The sequence below is a fragment of the Symphalangus syndactylus genome, chromosome 3, assembly GCF_028878055.3.
Source record: "Symphalangus syndactylus isolate Jambi chromosome 3, NHGRI_mSymSyn1-v2.1_pri, whole genome shotgun sequence".
NCBI lineage: Eukaryota > Metazoa > Chordata > Mammalia > Primates > Hylobatidae > Symphalangus > Symphalangus syndactylus.
Genome location: NC_072425.2, coordinates 155,466,332 through 155,486,627, shown reverse-complemented (window position 1 = coordinate 155,486,627; position 20,296 = coordinate 155,466,332).

Genomic DNA, 20,296 nt, shown 5'->3' with positions numbered 1-20,296 from the left:
GAAAGAGTGTTTCAGAAAGGCTCAATCAAAAGTAAGGTTCAACTCTGTTAGTTGAATGCACAGAACAGAAAGAAGTTTCATACAATGCTTCTGTGTAGTTTATATTTGAACATATTCTTTTTTCCACTATTACCCACTTAGCGCTACGAATGTCCAGTTGCATTTTCTACAGACAGAGTGTTTCAAAACTGCTCAATCAAAAGTATGGTTTAACTCTGTTAGCTGAATGCTCAGATCAGAAAGAAGTTTCACAGAATGCTTCTGTGTAGTTTATATTTGAATATATTCCTTTTTCCACTACTACTCTCTTAGCGCTCAAAATGTCCAGTTGCATTTTCTACAGAAAGAGTGTTCAGATCTGCTCAATCAAAAGTATGGTTTAACTCTGTTAGCTGAATGCACAGATCAGAAAGAAGTTTCACAGAATGATTCTGTGTAGTTTATATTTGGAGACATTCCTTTTTCCACTATTACCCTCTTAGCGCTCCGAATCTCCACTTGCATTTTCTACAGAAAGAGTGTTTCAGAACGGCTCAATCAAAACTAAGGTTCAACTCTTTTAGTTGAACAAACAGAACAGAAAGAATTTTCACACAATTCTTCTGTGTAGTTTTTATTTGTAGACATTCTTTTTCCCAATATAGGCCTCCTAGCGCTCAGAATGTCCAATTGCAGTTTCTACAGAAAGAGTGTTTCAGAACGGCTCAATCAAAAGTAAGGTTCAACTCTGTTAGTTGAATGCACAGAACAGAAAGAAGTTTCATACAATGCTTCTGTGTAGTTTATATTTGAACATATTTTTTTTCCACTATTACCCACTTAGCGCGACGAATGTCCAGTTGCATTTTCTACAGACAGAGTGTTTCAAAACTGCTCAATCAAAAGTATGGTTTAACTCTGTTAGCTGAATGCTCAGATCAGAAAGAAGTTTCACAGAATGCTTCTGTGTAGTTTATATTTGAATATATTCCTTTTTCCACTACTACGCTCTTAGCGCTCCAAATGTCCAGTTGCATTTTCTACAGAAAGAGTGTTCAGATCTGCTCAATCTAAAGTATGGTTTAACTCTGTTAGCTGAATGCACAGATCAGAAAGAAGTTTCACCGAATGATTCTGTGTAGTTTATATTTGAAGACATTCCTTTTTCCACTATTACCCTCTTAGCGCTCCGAATCTCCACTTGCATTTTCTACAAAAAGAGTGTTTCATAACTGCTCAATCAAAAATATGTTTTATCTCTGTTAACTGAATTTACAGATCAGAAATAAGTTTCACAGAATGCATCTGTGTAGTTTTTATTTGAAGATATTCTTTTTCCCAATGTAGGCCTCTTAGCGCTTAGCATGTCCAATTGCAGTTTCTACAGAAAGAGTGTTTCAGAACGGCTCAATCAAAAGTAAGGTTCAACTCTGTTAGTTGAATGCACAGAACAGAAAGAATTTTCACAGAATGCTACTGTGTAGTTTATATTTGAATATATTCCTTTTTCCACTATTACCCTCTTAGCGCTCCGAATGTCCACTTGCATTTTCTACAGAAAGAGTGTTCAGAACTGCGCAATCAAAAGTATGGTTTAACTCTGTTAGCTTAATGAACATATCAGAAATAAGTTTCACACAATGCTTCTGTGTAGTTTTTATTTGAAGATATTATTTTTCCCAATAGAGGCCTCTTAGCGCTCAGAATGTCCAATTGCAGTTTCTACAGAAAGAGTGTTTCAGAAAGGCTCAATCAAAAGTAAGGTTCAACTCTGTTAGTTGAATGCACAGAACAGAAAGAAGTTTCATACAATGCTTCTGTGTAGTTTATATTGGAACATATTCTTTTTTCCACTATTACCCACTTAGCGCTACGAATGTCCAGTTGCATTTTCTACAGACAGAGTGTTTCAAAACTGCTCAATCAAAAGTATGGTTTAACTCTGTTAGCTGAATGCTCAGATCAGAAAGAAGTTTCACAGAATGCTTCTGTGTAGTTTATATTTGAATATATTCCTTTTTCCACTACTACTCTCTTAGCGCTCCAAATGTCCAGTTGCATTTTCTACAGAAAGAGTGTTCAGATCTGCTCAATCAAAAGTATGGTTTAACTCTGTTAGCTGAATGCACAGATCACAAAGAAGTTTCACAGAATGATTCTGTGTAGTTTATATTTGGAGACATTCCTTTTTCCACTATTACCCTCTTAGCGCTCCGAATCTCCACTTGCATTTTCTACAGAAAGAGTGTTTCAGAACGGCTCAATCAAAACTAAGGTTCAACTCTTTTAGTTGAACAAACAGAACAGAAAGAAGTTTCACACAATTCTTCTGTGTAGTTTTTATTTGTAGACATTCTTTTTCCCAATATACGCCTCCTAGCGCTCAGAATGTCCAATTGCAGTTTCTACAGAAAGAGTGTTTCAGAACGGCTCAATCAAAAGTAAGGTTCAACTCTGTTAGTTGAATGCACAGAACAGAAAGAAGTTTCATACAATGCTTCTGTGTAGTTTATATTTGAACATATTCTTTTTTCCACTATTACCCACTTAGCGCTACGAATGTCCAGTTGCATTTTCTACAGACAGAGTGTTTCAAAACTGCTCAATCAAAAGTATGGTTTACCTCTGTTAGCTGAATGCTCAGATCAGAAAGAAGTTTCACAGAATGCTTCTGTGTAGTTTATATTTGAATATATTCCTTTTTCCACTACTACGCTCTTAGCGCTCCAAATGTCCAGTTGCATTTTCTACAGAAAGAGTGTTCAGATCTGCTCAATCAAAAGTATGGTTTAACTCTGTTAGCTGAATGCACAGATCAGAAAGAAGTTTCACCGAATGATTCTGTGTAGTTTATATTTGAAGACATTCCTTTTTCCACTATTACCCTCTTAGCGCTCCGAATCTCCACTTGCATTTTCTACAAAAAGAGTGTTTCATAACTGCTCAATCAAAAATATGTTTTATCTCTGTTAACTGAATTTACAGATCAGAAATAAGTTTCACAGAATGCATCTGTGTAGTTTTTATTTGAAGATATTCTTTTTCCCAATGTAGGCCTCTTAGCGCTTAGCATGTCCAATTGCAGTTTCTACAGAAAGAGTGTTTCAGAACGGCTCAATCAAAAGTAAGGTTCAACTCTGTTAGTTGAATGCACAGAACAGAAAGAATTTTCACAGAATGCTACTGTGTAGTTTATATTTGAATATATTCCTTTTTCCACTATTACCCTCTTAGCGCTCCGAATGTCCACTTGCATTTTCTACAGAAAGAGTGTTCAGAACTGCGCAATCAAAAGTATGGTTTAACTCTGTTAGCTTAATGAACATATCAGAAATAAGTTTCACACAATGCTTCTGTGTAGTTTTTATTTGAAGATATTATTTTTCCCAATAGAGTCCTCTTAGCGCTCAGAATGTCCAATTGCAGTTTCTACAGAAAGAGTGTTTCAGAAAGGCTCAATCAAAAGTAAGGTTCAACTCTGTTAGTTGAATGCACAGAACAGAAAGAAGTTTCATACAATGCTTCTGTGTAGTTTATATTGGAACATATTCTTTTTTCCACTATTACCCACTTAGCGCTACGAATGTCCAGTTGCATTTTCTACAGACAGAGTGTTTCAAAACTGCTCAATCAAAAGTATGGTTTAACTCTGTTAGCTGAATGCTCAGATCAGAAAGAAGTTTCACAGAATGCTTCTGTGTAGTTTATATTTGAATATATTCCTTTTTCCACTACTACTCTCTTAGCGCTCCAAATGTCCAGTTGCATTTTCTACAGAAAGAGTGTTCAGATCTGCTCAATCAAAAGTATGGTTTAACTCTGTTAGCTGAATGCACAGATCAGAAAGAAGTTTCACAGAATCATTCTGTGTAGTTTATATTTGGAGACATTCCTTTTTCCACTATTACCCTCTTAGCGCTCCGAATCTCCACTTGCATTTTCTACAGAAAGAGTGTTTCAGAACGGCTCAATCAAAACTAAGGTTCAACTCTTTTAGTTGAACAAACAGAACAGAAAGAAGTTTCACACAATTCTTCTGTGTAGTTTTTATTTGTAGACATTCTTTTTCCCAATATAGGCCTCCTAGCGCTCAGAATGTCCAATTGCAGTTTCTACAGAAAGAGAGTTTCAGAACGGCTCAATCAAAAGTAAGGTTCAACTCTGTTAGTTGAATGCACAGAACAGAAAGAAGTTTCATACAATGCTTCTGTGTAGTTTATATTTGAACATATTATTTTTTCCACTATTACCCACTTAGCGCGACGAATGTCCAGTTGCATTTTCTACAGACAGAGTGTTTCAAAACTGCTCAATCAAAAGTATGGTTTAACTCTGTTAGCTGAATGCTCAGATCAGAAAGAAGTTTCACAGAATGCTTCTGTGTAGTTTATATTTGAATATATTCCTTTTTCCACTACTACGCTCTTAGCGCTCCAAATGTCCAGTTGCATTTTCTACAGAAAGAGTGTTCAGATCTGCTCAATCTAAAGTATGGTTTAACTCTGTTAGCTGAATGCACAGATCAGAAAGAAGTTTCACCGAATGATTCTGTGTAGTTTATATTTGAAGACATTCCTTTTTCCACTATTACCCTCTTAGCGCTCCGAATCTCCACTTGCATTTTCTACAAAAAGAGTGTTTCATAACTGCTCAATCAAAAATATGTTCTATCTCTGTTAACTGAATTTACAGGTCAGAAATAAGTTTCACAGAATGCATCTGTGTAGTTTTTATTTGAAGATATTCTTTTTCCCAATGTAGGCCTCTTAGCGCTTAGCATGTCCAATTGCAGTTTCTACAGAAAGAGTGTTTCAGAACGGCTCAATCAAAAGTAAGGTTCAACTCTGTTAGTTGAATGCACAGAACAGAAAGAATTTTCACAGAATGCTACTGTGTAGTTTATATTTGAATATATTCCTTTTTCCACTATTACCCTCTTAGCGCTCCGAATGTCCACTTGCATTTTCTACAGAAAGAGTGTTCAGAACTGCGCAATCAAAAGTATGGTTTAACTCTGTTAGCTTAATGAACATATCAGAAATAAGTTTCACACAATGCTTCTGTGTAGTTTTTATTTGAAGATATTATTTTTCCCAATAGAGGCCTCTTAGCGCTCAGAATGTCCAATTGCAGTTTCTACAGAAAGAGTGTTTCAGAAAGGCTCAATCAAAAGTAAGGTTCAACTCTGTTAGTTGAATGCACAGAACAGAAAGAAGTTTCATACAATGCTTCTGTGTAGTTTATATTGGAACATATTCTTTTTTCCACTATTACCCACTTAGCGCTACGAATGTCCAGTTGCATTTTCTACAGACAGAGTGTTTCAAAACTGCTCAATCAAAAGTATGGTTTAACTCTGTTAGCTGAATGCTCAGATCAGAAAGAAGTTTCACAGAATGCTTCTGTGTAGTTTATATTTGAATATATTCCTTTTTCCACTACTACTCTCTTAGCGCTCCAAATGTCCAGTTGCATTTTCTACAGAAAGAGGGTTCAGATCTCCTCAATCAAAAGTATGGTTTAACTCTGTTAGCTGAATGCACAGATCAGAAAGAAGTTTCACAGAATGATTCTGTGTAGTTTATATTTGGAGACATTCCTTTTTCCACTATTACCCTCTTAGCGCTCCGAATCTCCACTTGCATTTTCTACAGAAAGAGTGTTTCAGAACGGCTCAATCAAAACTAAGGTTCAACTCTTTTAGTTGAACAAACAGAACAGAAAGAAGTTTCACACAATTCTTCTGTGTAGTTTTTATTTGTAGACATTCTTTTTCCCAATATAGGCCTCCTAGCGCTCAGAATGTCCAATTGCAGTTTCTACAGAAAGAGAGTTTCAGAACGGCTCAATCAAAAGTAAGGTTCAACTCTGTTAGTTGAATGCACAGAACATAAAGAAGTTTCATACAATGCTTCTGTGTAGTTTATATTTGAACATATTATTTTTTCCACTATTACCCACTTAGCGCGACGAATGTCCAGTTGCATTTTCTACAGACAGAGTGTTTCAAAACTGCTCAATCAAAAGTATGGTTTAACTCTGTTAGCTGAATGCTCAGATCAGAAAGAAGTTTCACAGAATGCTTCTGTGTAGTTTATATTTGAATATATTCCTTTTTCCACTACTACGCTCTTAGCGCTCCAAATGTCCTGTTGCATTTTCTACAGAAAGAGTGTTCAGATCTGCTCAATCTAAAGTATGGTTTAACTCTGTTAGCTGAATGCACAGATCAGAAAGAAGTTTCACCGAATGATTCTGTGTAGTTTATATTTGAAGACATTCCTTTTTCCACTATTACCCTCTTAGCGCTCCGAATCTCCACTTGCATTTTCTACAAAAAGAGTGTTTCATAACTGCTCAATCAAAAATATGTTTTATCTCTGTTAACTGAATTTACAGATCAGAAATAAGTTTCACAGAATGCATCTGTGTAGTTTTTATTTGAAGATATTCTTTTTCCCAATGTAGGCCTCTTAGCGCTTAGCATGTCCAATTGCAGTTTCTACAGAAAGAGTGTTTCAGAACGGCTCAATCAAAAGTAAGGTTCAACTCTGTTAGTTGAATGCACAGAACGGAAAGAATTTTCACAGAATGCTACTGTGTAGTTTATATTTGAATATATTCCTTTTTCCACTATTACCCTCTTAGCGCTCCGAATGTCCACTTGCATTTTCTACAGAAAGAGTGTTCAGAACTGCGCAATCAAAAGTATGGTTTAACTCTGTTAGCTTAATGAACATATCAGAAATAAGTTTCACACAATGCTTCTGTGTAGTTTTTATTTGAAGATATTATTTTTCCCAATAGAGGCCTCTTAGCGCTCAGAATGTCCAATTGCAGTTTCTACAGAAAGAGTGTTTCAGAAAGGCTCAATCAAAAGTAAGGTTCAACTCTGTTAGTTGAATGCACAGAACAGAAAGAAGTTTCATACAATGCTTCTGTGTAGTTTATATTGGAACATATTCTTTTTTCCACTATTACCCACTTAGCGCTACGAATGTCCAGTTGCATTTTCTACAGACAGAGTGTTTCAAAACTGCTCAGTCAAAAGAATGGTTTAACTCTGTTAGCTGAATGCTCAGATCAGAAAGAAGTTTCACAGAATGCTTCTGTGTAGGTTATATTTGAATATATTCCTTTTTCCACTACTACTCTCTTAGCGCTCCAAATGTCCAGTTGCATTTTCTACAGAAAGAGTGTTCAGATCTGCTCAATCAAATGTATGGTTTAACTCTGTTAGCTGAATGCACAGATCAGAAAGAAGTTTCACAGAATGATTCTGTGTAGTTTATATTTGGAGACATTCCTTTTTCCACTATTACCCTCTTAGCGCTCCGAATCTCCACTTGCATTTTCTACAGAAAGAGTGTTTCAGAACGGCTCAATCAAAACTAAGGTTCAACTCTTTTAGTTGAACAAACAGAACAGAAAGAAGTTTCACACAATTCTTCTGTGTAGTTTTTATTTGTAGACATTCTTTTTCCCAATATAGGCCTCCTAGCGCTCAGAATGTCCAATTGCAGTTTCTACAGAAAGAGTGTTTCAGAACGGCTCAATCAAAAGTAAGGTTCAACTCTGTTAGTTGAATGCACAGAACAGAAAGAAGTTTCATACAATGCTTCTCTGTAGTTTATATTTGAACATATTCTTTTTTCCACTATTACCCACTTAGCGCTACGAATGTCCAGTTGCATTTTCTACAGACAGAGTGTTTCAAAACTGCTCAATCAAAAGTATGGTTTAACTCTGTTAGCTGAATGCTCAGATCAGAAAGAAGTTTCACTGAATGCTTCTGTGTAGTTTATATTTGAATATATTCCTTTTTCCACTACTACGCTCTTAGCGCTCAAAATGTCCAGTTGCATTTTCTACAGAAAGAGTGTTCAGATCTGCTCAATCAAAAGTATGGTTTAACTCTGTTAGCTGAATGCACAGATCAGAAAGAAGTTTCACCGAATGATTCTGTGTAGTTTATATTTGAAGACATTCCTTTTTCCACTATTACCCTCTTAGCGCTCCGAATCTCCACTTGCATTTTCTACAAAAAGAGTGTTTCATAACTGCTCAATCAAAAATATGTTTTATCTCTGTTAACTGAATTTACAGATCAGAAATAAGTTTCACAGAATGCATCTGTGTAGTTTTTATTTGAAGATATTCTTTTTCCCAATGTAGGCCTCTTAGCGCTTAGCATGTCCAATTGCAGTTTCTACAGAAAGAGTGTTTCAGAACGGCTCAATCAAAAGTAAGGTTCAACTCTGTTAGTTGAATGCACAGAACGGAAAGAATTTTCACAGAATGCTACTGTGTAGTTTATATTTGAATATATTCCTTTTTCCACTATTACCCTCTTAGCGCTCCGAATGTCCACTTGCATTTTCTACAGAAAGAGTGTTCAGAACTGCGCAATCAAAAGTATGGTTTAACTCTGTTAGCTTAATGAACATATCAGAAATAAGTTTCACACAATGCTTCTGTGTAGTTTTTATTTGAAGATATTATTTTTCCCAATAGAGGCCTCTTAGCGCTCAGAATGTCCAATTGCAGTTTCTACAGAAAGAGTGTTTCAGAAAGGCTCTATCAAAAATAAGGTTCAACTCTGTTAGTTGAATGCACAGAACAGAAAGAAGTTTCATACAATGCTTCTGTGTAGTTTATATTGGAACATATTATTTTTTCCACTATTACCCACTTAGCGCTACGAATGTCCAGTTGCATTTTCTACAGACAGAGTGTTTCAAAACTGCTCAATCAAAAGTATGGTTTAACTCTGTTAGCTGAATGCTCAGATCAGAAAGAAGTTTCACAGAATGCTTCTGTGTAGTTTATATTTGAATATATTCCTTTTTCCACTACTACTCTCTTAGCGCTCCTAATGTCCAGTTGCATTTTCTACAGAAAGAGTGTTCAGATCTGCTCAATCAAAAGTATGGTTTAACTCTGTTAGCTGAATGCACAGATCAGAAAGAAGTTTCACAGAATGATTCTGTGTAGTTTATATTTGGAGACATTCCTTTTTCCACTATTACCCTCTTAGCGCTCCGAATCTCCACTTGCATTTTCTACAGAAAGAGTGTTTCAGAACGGCTCAATCAAAACTAAGGTTCAACTCTTTTAGTTGAACAAACAGAACAGAAAGAAGTTTCACACAATTCTTCTGTGTAGTTTTTATTTGTAGACATTCTTTTTCCCAATATAGGCCTCCTAGCGCTCAGAATGTCCAATTGCAGTTTCTACAGAAAGAGTGTTTCAGAACGGCTCAATCAAAAGTAAGGTTCAACTCTGTTAGTTGAATGCACAGAACAGAAAGAAGTTTCATACAATGCTTCTGTGTAGTTTATATTTGAACATATTCTTTTTTCCACTATTACCCACTTAGCGCGACGAATGTCCAGTTGCATTTTCTACAGACAGAGTGTTTCAAAACTGCTCATTCAAAAGTATGGTTTAACTCTGTTAGCTGAATGCTCAGATCAGAAAGAAGTTTCACAGAATGCTTCTGTGTAGTTTATATTTGAATATATTCCTTTTTCCACTACTACGCTCTTAGCGCTCCAAATGTCCAGTTGCATTTTCTACAGAAAGAGTGTTCAGATCTGCTCAATCTAAAGTATGGTTTAACTCTGTTAGCTGAATGCACAGATCAGAAAGAAGTTTCACCGAATGATTCTGTGTAGTTTATATTTGAAGACATTCCTTTTTCCACTATTACCCTCTTAGCGCTCCGAATCTCCACTTGCATTTTCTACAAAAAGAGTGTTTCATAACTGCTAAATCAAAAATATGTTTTATCTCTGTTAACTGAATTTACAGATCAGAAATAAGTTTCACAGAATGCATCTGTGTAGTTTTTATTTGAAGATATTCTTTTTCCCAATGTAGGCCTCTTAGCGCTTAGCATGTCCAATTGCAGTTTCTACAGAAAGAGTGTTTCAGAACGGCTCAATCAAAAGTAAGGTTCAACTCTGTTAGTTGAATGCACAGAACAGAAAGAATTTTCACAGAATGCTACTGTGTAGTTTATATTTGAATATATTCCTTTTTCCACTATTACCCTCTTAGCGCTCCGAATGTCCACTTGCATTTTCTACAGAAAGAGTGTTCAGAACTGCGCAATCAAAAGTATGGTTTAACTCTGTTAGCTTAATGAACATATCAGAAATAAGTTTCACACAATGCTTCTGTGTAGTTTTTATTTGAAGATATTATTTTTCCCAATAGAGGCCTCTTAGCGCTCAGAATGTCCAATTGCAGTTTCTACAGAAAGAGTGTTTCAGAAAGGCTCAATCAAAAGTAAGGTTCAACTCTGTTAGTTGAATGCACAGAACAGAAAGAAGTTTCATACAATGCTTCTGTGTAGTTTATATTGGAACATATTATTTTTTCCACTATTACCCACTTAGCGCTACGAATGTCCAGTTGCATTTTCTACAGACAGAGTGTTTCAAAACTGCTCAATCAAAAGTATGGTTTAACTCTGTTAGCTGAATGCTCAGATCAGAAAGAAGTTTCACAGAATGCTTCTGTGTAGTTTATATTTGAATATATTCCTTTTTCCACTAATACTCTCTTAGCGCTCCAAATGTCCAGTTGCATTTTCTACAGAAAGAGTGTTCAGATCTGCTCAATCAAAAGTATGGTTTAACTCTGTTAGCTGAATGCACAGATCAGAAATAACTTTCACAGAATGATTCTGTGTAGTTTATAATTGGAAACATTCCTTTTTCCACTATTACCCACTTAGCGCTCCGAATCTCCACTTGCATTTTCTACAGAAAGAGTGTTTCAGAACGGCTCAATCAAAACTAAGGTTCAACTCTTTTAGTTGAACAAACAGAACAGAAAGAAGTTTCACACAATGCTTCTGTGTAGTTTATATAAGAACATATTCTTTTTTCCACTATTACCCACTTAGCGCTACGAATGTCCAGTTGCATTTTCTACAGACAGAGTGTTTCAAAACTGCTCAATCAAAAGTATGGTTTAACTCTGTTAGCTGAATGCTCAGATCAGAATGAAGTTTCACAGAATGCTTCTGTGTAGTTTATATTTGAATATATTCCTTTTTCCACTACTACGCTCTTAGCGCTCCAAATATCCAGTTGCATTTTCTACAGAAAGAGTGTTCAGATCTGCTCAATCAAAAGTATGGTTTAACTCTGTTAGCTGAATGCACAGATCAGAAAGAAGTTTCACCGAATGATTCTGTGTAGTTTATATTTGAAGACATTCCTTTTTCCACTATTACCCTCTTAGCGCTCCGAATCTCCACTTGCATTTTCTACAAAAAGAGTGTTTCATAACTGCTCAATCAAAAATATGTTTTATCTCTGTTAACTGAATTTACAGATCAGAAATAAGTTTCACAGAATGCATCTGTGTAGTTTTTATTTGAAGATATTCTTTTTCCCAATGTAGGCCTCTTAGCGCTTAGCATGTCCAATTGCAGTTTCTACAGAAAGAGTGTTTCAGAACGGCTCAATCAAAAGTAAGGTTCAACTCTGTTAGTTGAATGCACAGAACAGAAAGAATTTTCACAGAATGCTACTGTGTAGTTTATATTTGAATATATTCCTTTTTCCACTATTACCCTCTTAGCGCTCCGAATGTCCACTTGCATTTTCTACAGAAAGAGTGTTCAGAACTGCGCAATCAAAAGTATGGTTTAACTCTGTTAGCTTAATGAACATATCAGAAATAAGTTTCACACAATGCTTCTGTGTAGTTTTTATTTGAAGATATTATTTTTCCCAATAGAGGCCTCTTAGCGCTCAGAATGTCCAATTGCAGTTTCTACAGAAAGAGTGTTTCAGAAAGGCTCAATCAAAAGTAAGGTTCAACTCTGTTAGTTGAATGCACAGAACAGAAAGAAGTTTCATACAATGCTTCTGTGTAGTTTATATTGGAACATATTCTTTTTTCCACTATTACCCACTTAGCGCTACGAATGTCCAGTTGCATTTTCTACAGACAGAGTGTTTCAAAACTGCTCAATCAAATGTATGGTTTAACTCTGTTAGCTGAATGCTCAGATCAGAAAGAAGTTTCACAGAATGCTTCTGTGTAGTTTATATTTGAATATATTCCTTTTTCCACTACTACTCTCTTAGCGCTCCAAATGTCCAGTTGCATTTTCTACAGAAAGAGTGTTCAGATCTGCTCAATCAAAAGTATGGTTTAACTCTGTTAGCTGAATGCACAGATCAGAAAGAAGTTTCACAGAATGATTCTGTGTAGTTTATATTTGGAGACATTCCTTTTTCCACTATTACCCTCTTAGCGCTCCGAATCTCCACTTGCATTTTCTACAGAAAGAGTGTTTCAGAACGGCTCAATCAAAACTAAGGTTCAACTCTTTTAGTTGAACAAACAGAACAGAAAGAAGTTTCACACAATTCTTCTGTGTAGTTTTTATTTGTAGACATTCTTTTTCCCAATATAGGCCTCCTAGCGCTCAGAATGTCCAATTGCAGTTTCTACAGAAAGAGTGTTTCAGAACGGCTCAATCAAAAGTAAGGTTCAACTCTGTTAGTTGAATGCACAGAACAGAAAGAAGTTTCATACAATGCTTCTGTGTAGTTTATATTTGAACATATTCTTTTTTCCACTATTACCCACTTAGCGCTACGAATGTCCAGTTGCATTTTCTACAGACAGAGTGTTTCAAAACTGCTCAATCAAAAGTATGGTTTAACTCTGTTAGCTGAATGCTCAGATCAGAAAGAAGTTTCACAGAATGCTTCTGTGTAGTTTATATTTGAATATATTCCTTTTTCCACTACTACGCTCTTAGCGCTCCAAATGTCCAGTTGCATTTTCTACAGAAAGAGTGTTCAGATCTGCTCAATCAAAAGTATGGTTTAACTCTGTTAGCTGAATGCACAGATCAGAAAGAAGTTTCACCGAATGATTCTGTGTAGTTTATATTTGAAGACATTCCTTTTTCCACTATTACCCTCTTAGCGCTCCGAATCTCCACTTGCATTTTCTACAAAAAGAGTGTTTCAAAACTGCTCTATTAAAATATGTTTTATCTCTGTTAACTGAATTTACAGATCAGAAATAAGTTTCACAGAATGCATCTGTGTAGTTTTTATTTGAAGATATTCTTTTTCCCAATGTAGGCCTCTTAGCGCTTAGCATGTCCAATTGCAGTTTCTACAGAAAGAGTGTTTCAGAACGGCTCAATCAAAAGTAAGGTTCAACTCTGTTAGTTGAATGCACAGAACAGAAAGAATTTTCACAGAATGCTACTGTGTAGTTTATATTTGAATATATTCCTTTTTCCACTATTACCCTCTTAGCGCTCCGAAAGTCCACTTGCATTTTCTACAGAAAGAGTGTTCAGAACTGCGCAATCAAAAGTATGGTTTAACTCTGTTAGCTTAATGAACATATCAGAAATAAGTTTCACACAATGCTTCTGTGTAGTTTTTATTTGAAGATATTATTTTTCCCAATAGAGGCCTCTTAGCGCTCAGAATGTCCAATTGCAGATTCTACAGAAAGAGTGTTTCAGAAAGGCTCAATCAAAAGTAAGGTTCAACTCTGTTAGTTGAATGCACAGAACAGGAAGGAGTTTCATACAATGCTTCTGTGTAGTTTATATTGGAACATATTCTTTTTTCCACTATTACCCACTTAGCGCTACGAATGTCCAGTTGCATTTTCTACAGACAGAGTGTTTCAAAACTGCTCAATCAAAAGTATGGTTTAACTCTGTTAGCTGAATGCTCAGATCAGAAAGAAGTTTCACAGAATGCTTCTGTGTAGTTTATATTTGAATATATTCCTTTTTCCACTACTACTCTCTTAGCGCTCCAAATGTCCAGTTGCATTTTCTACAGAAAGAGTGTTCAGATCTGCTCAATCAAAGGTATGGTTTAACTCTGTTAGCTGAATGCACAGATCACAAAGAAGTTTCACAGAATGATTCTGTGTAGTTTATATTTGGAGACATTCCTTTTTCCACTATTACCCTCTTAGCGCTCCGAATCTCCACTTGCATTTTCTACAGAAAGAGTGTTTCAGAACGGCTCAATCAAAACTAAGGTTCAACTCTTTTAGTTGAACAAACAGAACAGAAAGAAGTTTCACACAATTCTTCTGTGTAGTTTTTATTTGTAGACATTCTTTTTCCCAATATACGCCTCCTAGCGCTCAGAATGTCCAATTGCAGTTTCTACAGAAAGAGTGTTTCAGAACGGCTCAATCAAAAGTAAGGTTCAACTCTGTTAGTTGAATGCACAGAACAGAAAGAAGTTTCATACAATGCTTCTGTGTAGTTTATATTTGAACATATTCTTTTTTCCACTATTACCCACTTAGCGCTACGAATGTCCAGTTGCATTTTCAACAGACAGAGTGTTTCAAAACTGCTCAATCAAAAGTATGGTTTAACTTTGTTAGCTGAATGCTCAGATCAGAAAGAAGTTTCACAGAATGCTTCTGTGTAGTTTATATTTGAATATATTCCTTTTTCCACTACTACGCTCTTAGCGCTCCAAATGTCCAGTTGCATTTTCTACAGAAAGACTGTTCAGATCTGCTCAATCAAAAGTATGGTTTAACTCTGTTAGCTGAATGCACAGATCAGAAAGAAGTTTCACCGAATGATTCTGTGTAGTTTATATTTGAAGACATTCCTTTTTCCACTATTACCCTCTTAGCGCTCCGAATCTCCACTTGCATTTTCTACAAAAAGAGTGTTTCATAACTGCTCAATCAAAAATATGTTTTATCTCTGTTAACTGAATTTAAAGATCAGAAATAAGTTTCACAGAATGCATCTGTGTAGTTTTTATTTGAAGATATTCTTTTTCCCAATGTAGGCCTCTTAGAGCTTAGCATGTCCAATTGCAGTTTCTACAGAAAGAGTGTTTCAGAACGGCTCAATCAAAAGTAAGGTTCAACTCTGTTAGTTGAATGCACAGAACAGAAAGAATTTTCACAGAATGCTACTGTGTAGTTTATATTTGAATATATTCCTTTTTCCACTATTACCCTCTTAGCGCTCCGAATGTCCACTTGCATTTTCTACAGAAAGAGTGTTCAGAACTGCGCAATCAAAAGCATGGTTTAACTCTGTTAGCTTAATGAACATATCAGAAATAAGTTTCACACAATGCTTCTGTGTAGTTTTTATTTGAAGATATTATTTTTCCCAAGAGGCTTCTTAGCGCTCAGAATGTCCAATTGCAGTTTCTACAGAAAGAGTGTTTCAGAAAGGCTCAATCAAAAGTAAGGTTCAACTCTGTTAGTTGAATGCACAGAACAGAAAGAAGTTTCATACAATGCTTCTGTGTAGTTTATATTGGAACATATTCTTTTTTCCACTATTACCCACTTAGCGCTACGAATGTCCAGTTGCATTTTCTACAGACAGAGTGTTTCAAAACTGCTCAATCAAAAGTATGGTTTAACTCTGTTAGCTGAATGCTCAGATCAGAAAGAAGTTTCACAGAATGCTTCTGTGTAGTTTATATTTGAATATATTCCTTTTTCCACTACTACTCTCTTAGCGCTCCAAATGTCCAGTTGCATTTTCTACAGAAAGAGTGTTCAGATCTGCTCAATCAAAAGTATGGTTTAACTCTGTTAGCTGAATGCACAGATCAGAAAGAAGTTTCACAGAATGATTCTGTGTAGTTTATATTTGGAGACATTCCTTTTTCCACTATTACCCTCTTAGCGCTCCGAATCTCCACTTGCATTTTCTACAGAAAGAGTGTTTCAGAACGGCTCAATCAAAACTAAGGTTCAACTCTTTTAGTTGAACAAACAGAACAGAAAGAAGTTTCACACAATTCTTCTGTGTAGTTTTTATTTGTAGACATTCTTTTTCCCAATATAGGCCTCCTAGCGCTCAGAATGTCCAATTGCAGTTTCTACAGAAAGAGTGTTTCAGAACGGCTCAATCAAAAGTAAGGTTCAACTCTGTTAGTTGAATGCACAGAACAGAAAGAAGTTTCATACAATGCTTCTGTGTAGTTTATATTTGAACATATTCTTTTTTCCACTATTACCCACTTAGCGCTACGAATGTCCAGTTGCATTTTCTACAGACAGAGTGTTTCAAAACTGCTCAATCAAAAGTATGGTTTAACTCTGTTAGCTGAATGCTCAGATCAGAAAGAAGTTTCACAGAATGCTTCTGTGTAGTTTATATTTGAATATATTCCTTTTTCCACTACTACGCTCTTAGCGCTCCAAATGTCCAGTTGCATTTTCTACAGAAAGAGTGTTCAGATCTGCTCCATCAAAAGTATGGTTTAACTCTGTTAGCTGAATGCACAGATCAGAAAGAAGTTTCACCGAATGATTCTGTGTAGTTTATATTTGAAGACATTTCTTTTTCCACTATTACCCTCTTAGCGCTCCGAATCTCCACTTGCATTTTCTACAAAAAGAGTGTTTCATAACTGCTCAATCAAAAATATGTTTTATCTCTGTTAACTGAATTTACAGATCAGAAATAAGTTTCACAGAATGCATCTGTGTAGTTTTTATTTGAAGATATTCTTTTTCCCAATGTAGGCCTCTTAGCGCTTAGCATGTCCAATTGCACTTTCTACAGAAAGAGTGTTTCAGAACGGCTCAATCAAAAGTAAGCTTCAACTCTGTTAGTTGAATGCACAGAACAGAAAGAATTTTCACAGAATGCTACTGTGTAGTTTATATTTGAATATATTCCTTTTTCAACTATTACCCTCTTAGCGCTCCGAATGTCCACTTGCATTTTCTACAGAAACAGTGTTCAGAACTGCGCAATCAAAAGTATGGTTTAACTCTGTTAGCTTAATGAACATATCAGAAATAAGTTTCACACAATGCTTCTGTGTAGTTTTTATTTGAAGATATTATTTTTCCCAAGAGGCCTCTTAGCGCTCAGAATGTCCAATTGCAGTTTCTACAGAAAGAGTGTTTCAGAAAGGCTCAATCAAAAGTAAGGTTCAACTCTGTTATTTGAATGCACAGAACAGAAAGAAGTTTCATACAATGCTTCTGTGTAGTTTATATTGGAACATATTCTTTTTTCCACTATTACCCACTTAGCGCTACGAATGTCCAGTTGCATTTTCTACAGACAGAGTGTTTCAAAACTGCTCAATCAAAAGTATGGTTTAACTCTGTTAGCTGAATGCTCAGATCAGAAAGAAGTTTCACAGAATGCTTCTGTGTAGTTTATATATGAATATATTCCTTTTTCCACTACTACTCTCTTAGCGCTCCAAATGTCCAGTTGCATTTTCTACAGAAAGAGTGTTCAGATCTGCTCAATCAAAAGTATGTTTTAACTCTGTTAGCTGAATGCACAGATCAGAAAGAAGTTTCACAGAATGATTCTGTGTAGTTTATATTTGGAGACATTCCTTTTTCCACTATTACCTTCTTAGCGCTCCGAATCTCCACTTGCATTTTCTACAGAAAGAGTGTTTCAGAACGGCTCAATCAAAACTAAGGTTCAACTCTTTTAGTTGAACAAACAGAACAGAAAGAAGTTTCACACAATTCTTCTGTGTAGTTTTTATTTGTAGACATTCTTTTTCCCAATATAGGCCTCCTAGCGCTCAGAATGTCCAATTGCAGTTTCTACAGAAAGAGTGTTTCAGAACGGCTCAATCAAAAGTAAGGTTCAACTCTGTTAGTTGAATGCACAGAACAGAAAGAAGTTTCGTACAATGCTTCTGTGTAGTTTATATTTGAACATATTCTTTTTTCCACTATTACCCATTTAGCGCTACGAATGTCCAGTTGCATTTTCTACAGACAGAGTGTTTCAAAACTGCTCAATCAAAAGTATGGTTTAACTCTGTTAGCTGAATGCTCAGATCAGAAAGAAGTTTCACAGAATTCTTCTGTGTAGTTTATATTTGAATATATTGCTTTTTCCACTACTACGCTCTTAGCGCTCCAAATGTCCAGTTGCATTTTCTACAGAAAGAGTGTTCAGATCTGCTCAATCAAAAGTATGGTTTAACTCTGTTAGCTGAATGCACAGATCAGAAAAAAGTTTCACCGAATGATTCTGTGTAGTTTATATTTGAAGACATTCCTTTTTCCACTATTACCCTCTTAGCGCTCCGAATCTCCACTTGCATTTTCTACAAAAAGAGTGTTTCATAACTGCTCAATCAAAAATATGTTTTATGTCTGTTAACTGAATTTACAGATCAGAAATAAGTTTCACAGAATGCATCTGTGTAGTTTTTATTTGAAGATATTCTTTTTCCCAATGTAGGCCTCTTAGCGCTTAGCATGTCCAATTGCAGTTTCTGCAGAAAGAGTGTTTCAGAACGGCTCAATCAAAAGTAAGATTCAACTCTGTTAGTTGAATGCACAGAACAGAAAGTATTTTCACAGAATGCTACTGTGTAGTTTATATTTGAATATATTCCTTTTTCCACTATTACCCTCTTAGCGCTCCGAATGTCCACTTGCATTTTCTACAGAAAGAATGTTCAGAACTGTGCAATCAAAAGTATGGTTTAACTCTGTTAACTGAATTTACAGATCAGAAATAAGTTTCACAGAATGCATCTGTGTAGTTTTTATTTGAAGATATTCTTTTTCCCAATGTAGGCCTCTTAGCGCTTAGCATGTCCAATTGCAGTTTCTACAGAAAGAGTGTTTCAGAACGGCTCAATCAAAAGTAAGGTTCAACTCTGTTAGTTGAATGCACAGAACAGAAAGAAGTTTCATACAATGCTTCTGTGTAGTTTATATTTGAACATATTCTTTTTTCCACTATTACCCACTTAGCGCTACGAATGTCCAGTTGCATTTTCTACAGACAGAGTGTTTCAAAACTGCTCAATCAAAAGTATGGTTTAACTCTGTTAGCTGAATGCTCAGATCAGAAAGAAGTTTCACAGAATGCTTCTGTGTAGTTTATATTTGAATATATTCCTTTTTCCACTACTACGCTCTTAGCGCTCCAAATGTCCAGTTGCATTTTCTACAGAAAGAGTGTTCAGATCTGCTCAATCAAAAGTATGGTTTAACTCTGTTAGCTGAATGCACAGATCAGAAAGAAGTTTCACCGAATGATTCTGTGTAGTTTATATTTGAAGACATTCCTTTTTCCACTATTACCCTCTTAGCGCTCCGAATCTCCACTTGCATTTTCTACAAAAAGAGTGTTTCAAAACTGCTCTATTAAAATATGTTTTATCTCTGTTAACTGAATTTACAGATCAGAAATAAGTTTCACAGAATGCATCTGTGTAGTTTTTATTTGAAGATATTCTTTTTCCCAATGTAGGCCTCTTAGCGCTTAGCATGTCCAATTGCAGTTTCTACAGAAAGAGTGTTTCAGAACGGCTCAATCAAAAGTAAGGTTCAACTCTGTTAGTTGAATGCACAGAACAGAAAGAATTTTCACAGAATGCTACTGTGTAGTTTATATTTGAATATATTCCTTTTTCCACTATTACCCTCTTAGCGCTCCGAAAGTCCACTTGCATTTTCTACAGAAAGAGTGTTCAGAACTGCGCAATCAAAAGTATGGTTTAACTCTGTTAGCTTAATGAACATATCAGAAATAAGTTTCACACAATGCTTCTGTGTAGTTTTTATTTGAAGATATTATTTTTCCCAATAGAGGCCTCTTAGCGCTCAGAATGTCCAATTGCAGATTCTACAGAAAGAGTGTTTCAGAAAGGCTCAATCAAAAGTAAGGTTCAACTCTGTTAGTTGAATGCACAGAACAGAAAGGAGTTTCATACAATGCTTCTGTGTAGTTTATATTGGAACATATTCTTTTTTCCACTATTACCCACTTAGCGCTACGAATGTCCAGTTGCATTTTCTACAGACAGAGTGTTTCAAAACTGCTCAATCAAAAGTATGGTTTAACTCTGTTAGCTGAATGCTCAGATCAGAAAGAAGTTTCACAGAATGCTTCTGTGTAGTTTATATTTGAATATATTCCTTTTTCCACTACTACTCTCTTAGCGCTCCAAATGTCCAGTTGCATTTTCTACAGAAAGAGTGTTCAGATCTGCTCAATCAAAGGTATGGTTTAACTCTGTTAGCTGAATGCACAGATCACAAAGAAGTTTCACAGAATGATTCTGTGTAGTTTATATTTGGAGACATTCCTTTTTCCACTATTACCCTCTTAGCGCTCCGAATCTCCACTTGCATTTTCTACAGAAAGAGTGTTTCAGAACGGCTCAATCAAAACTAAGGTTCAACTCTTTTAGTTGAACAAACAGAACAGAAAGAAGTTTCACACAATTCTTCTGTGTAGTTTTTATTTGTAGACATTCTTTTTCCCAATATACGCCTCCTAGCGCTCAGAATGTCCAATTGC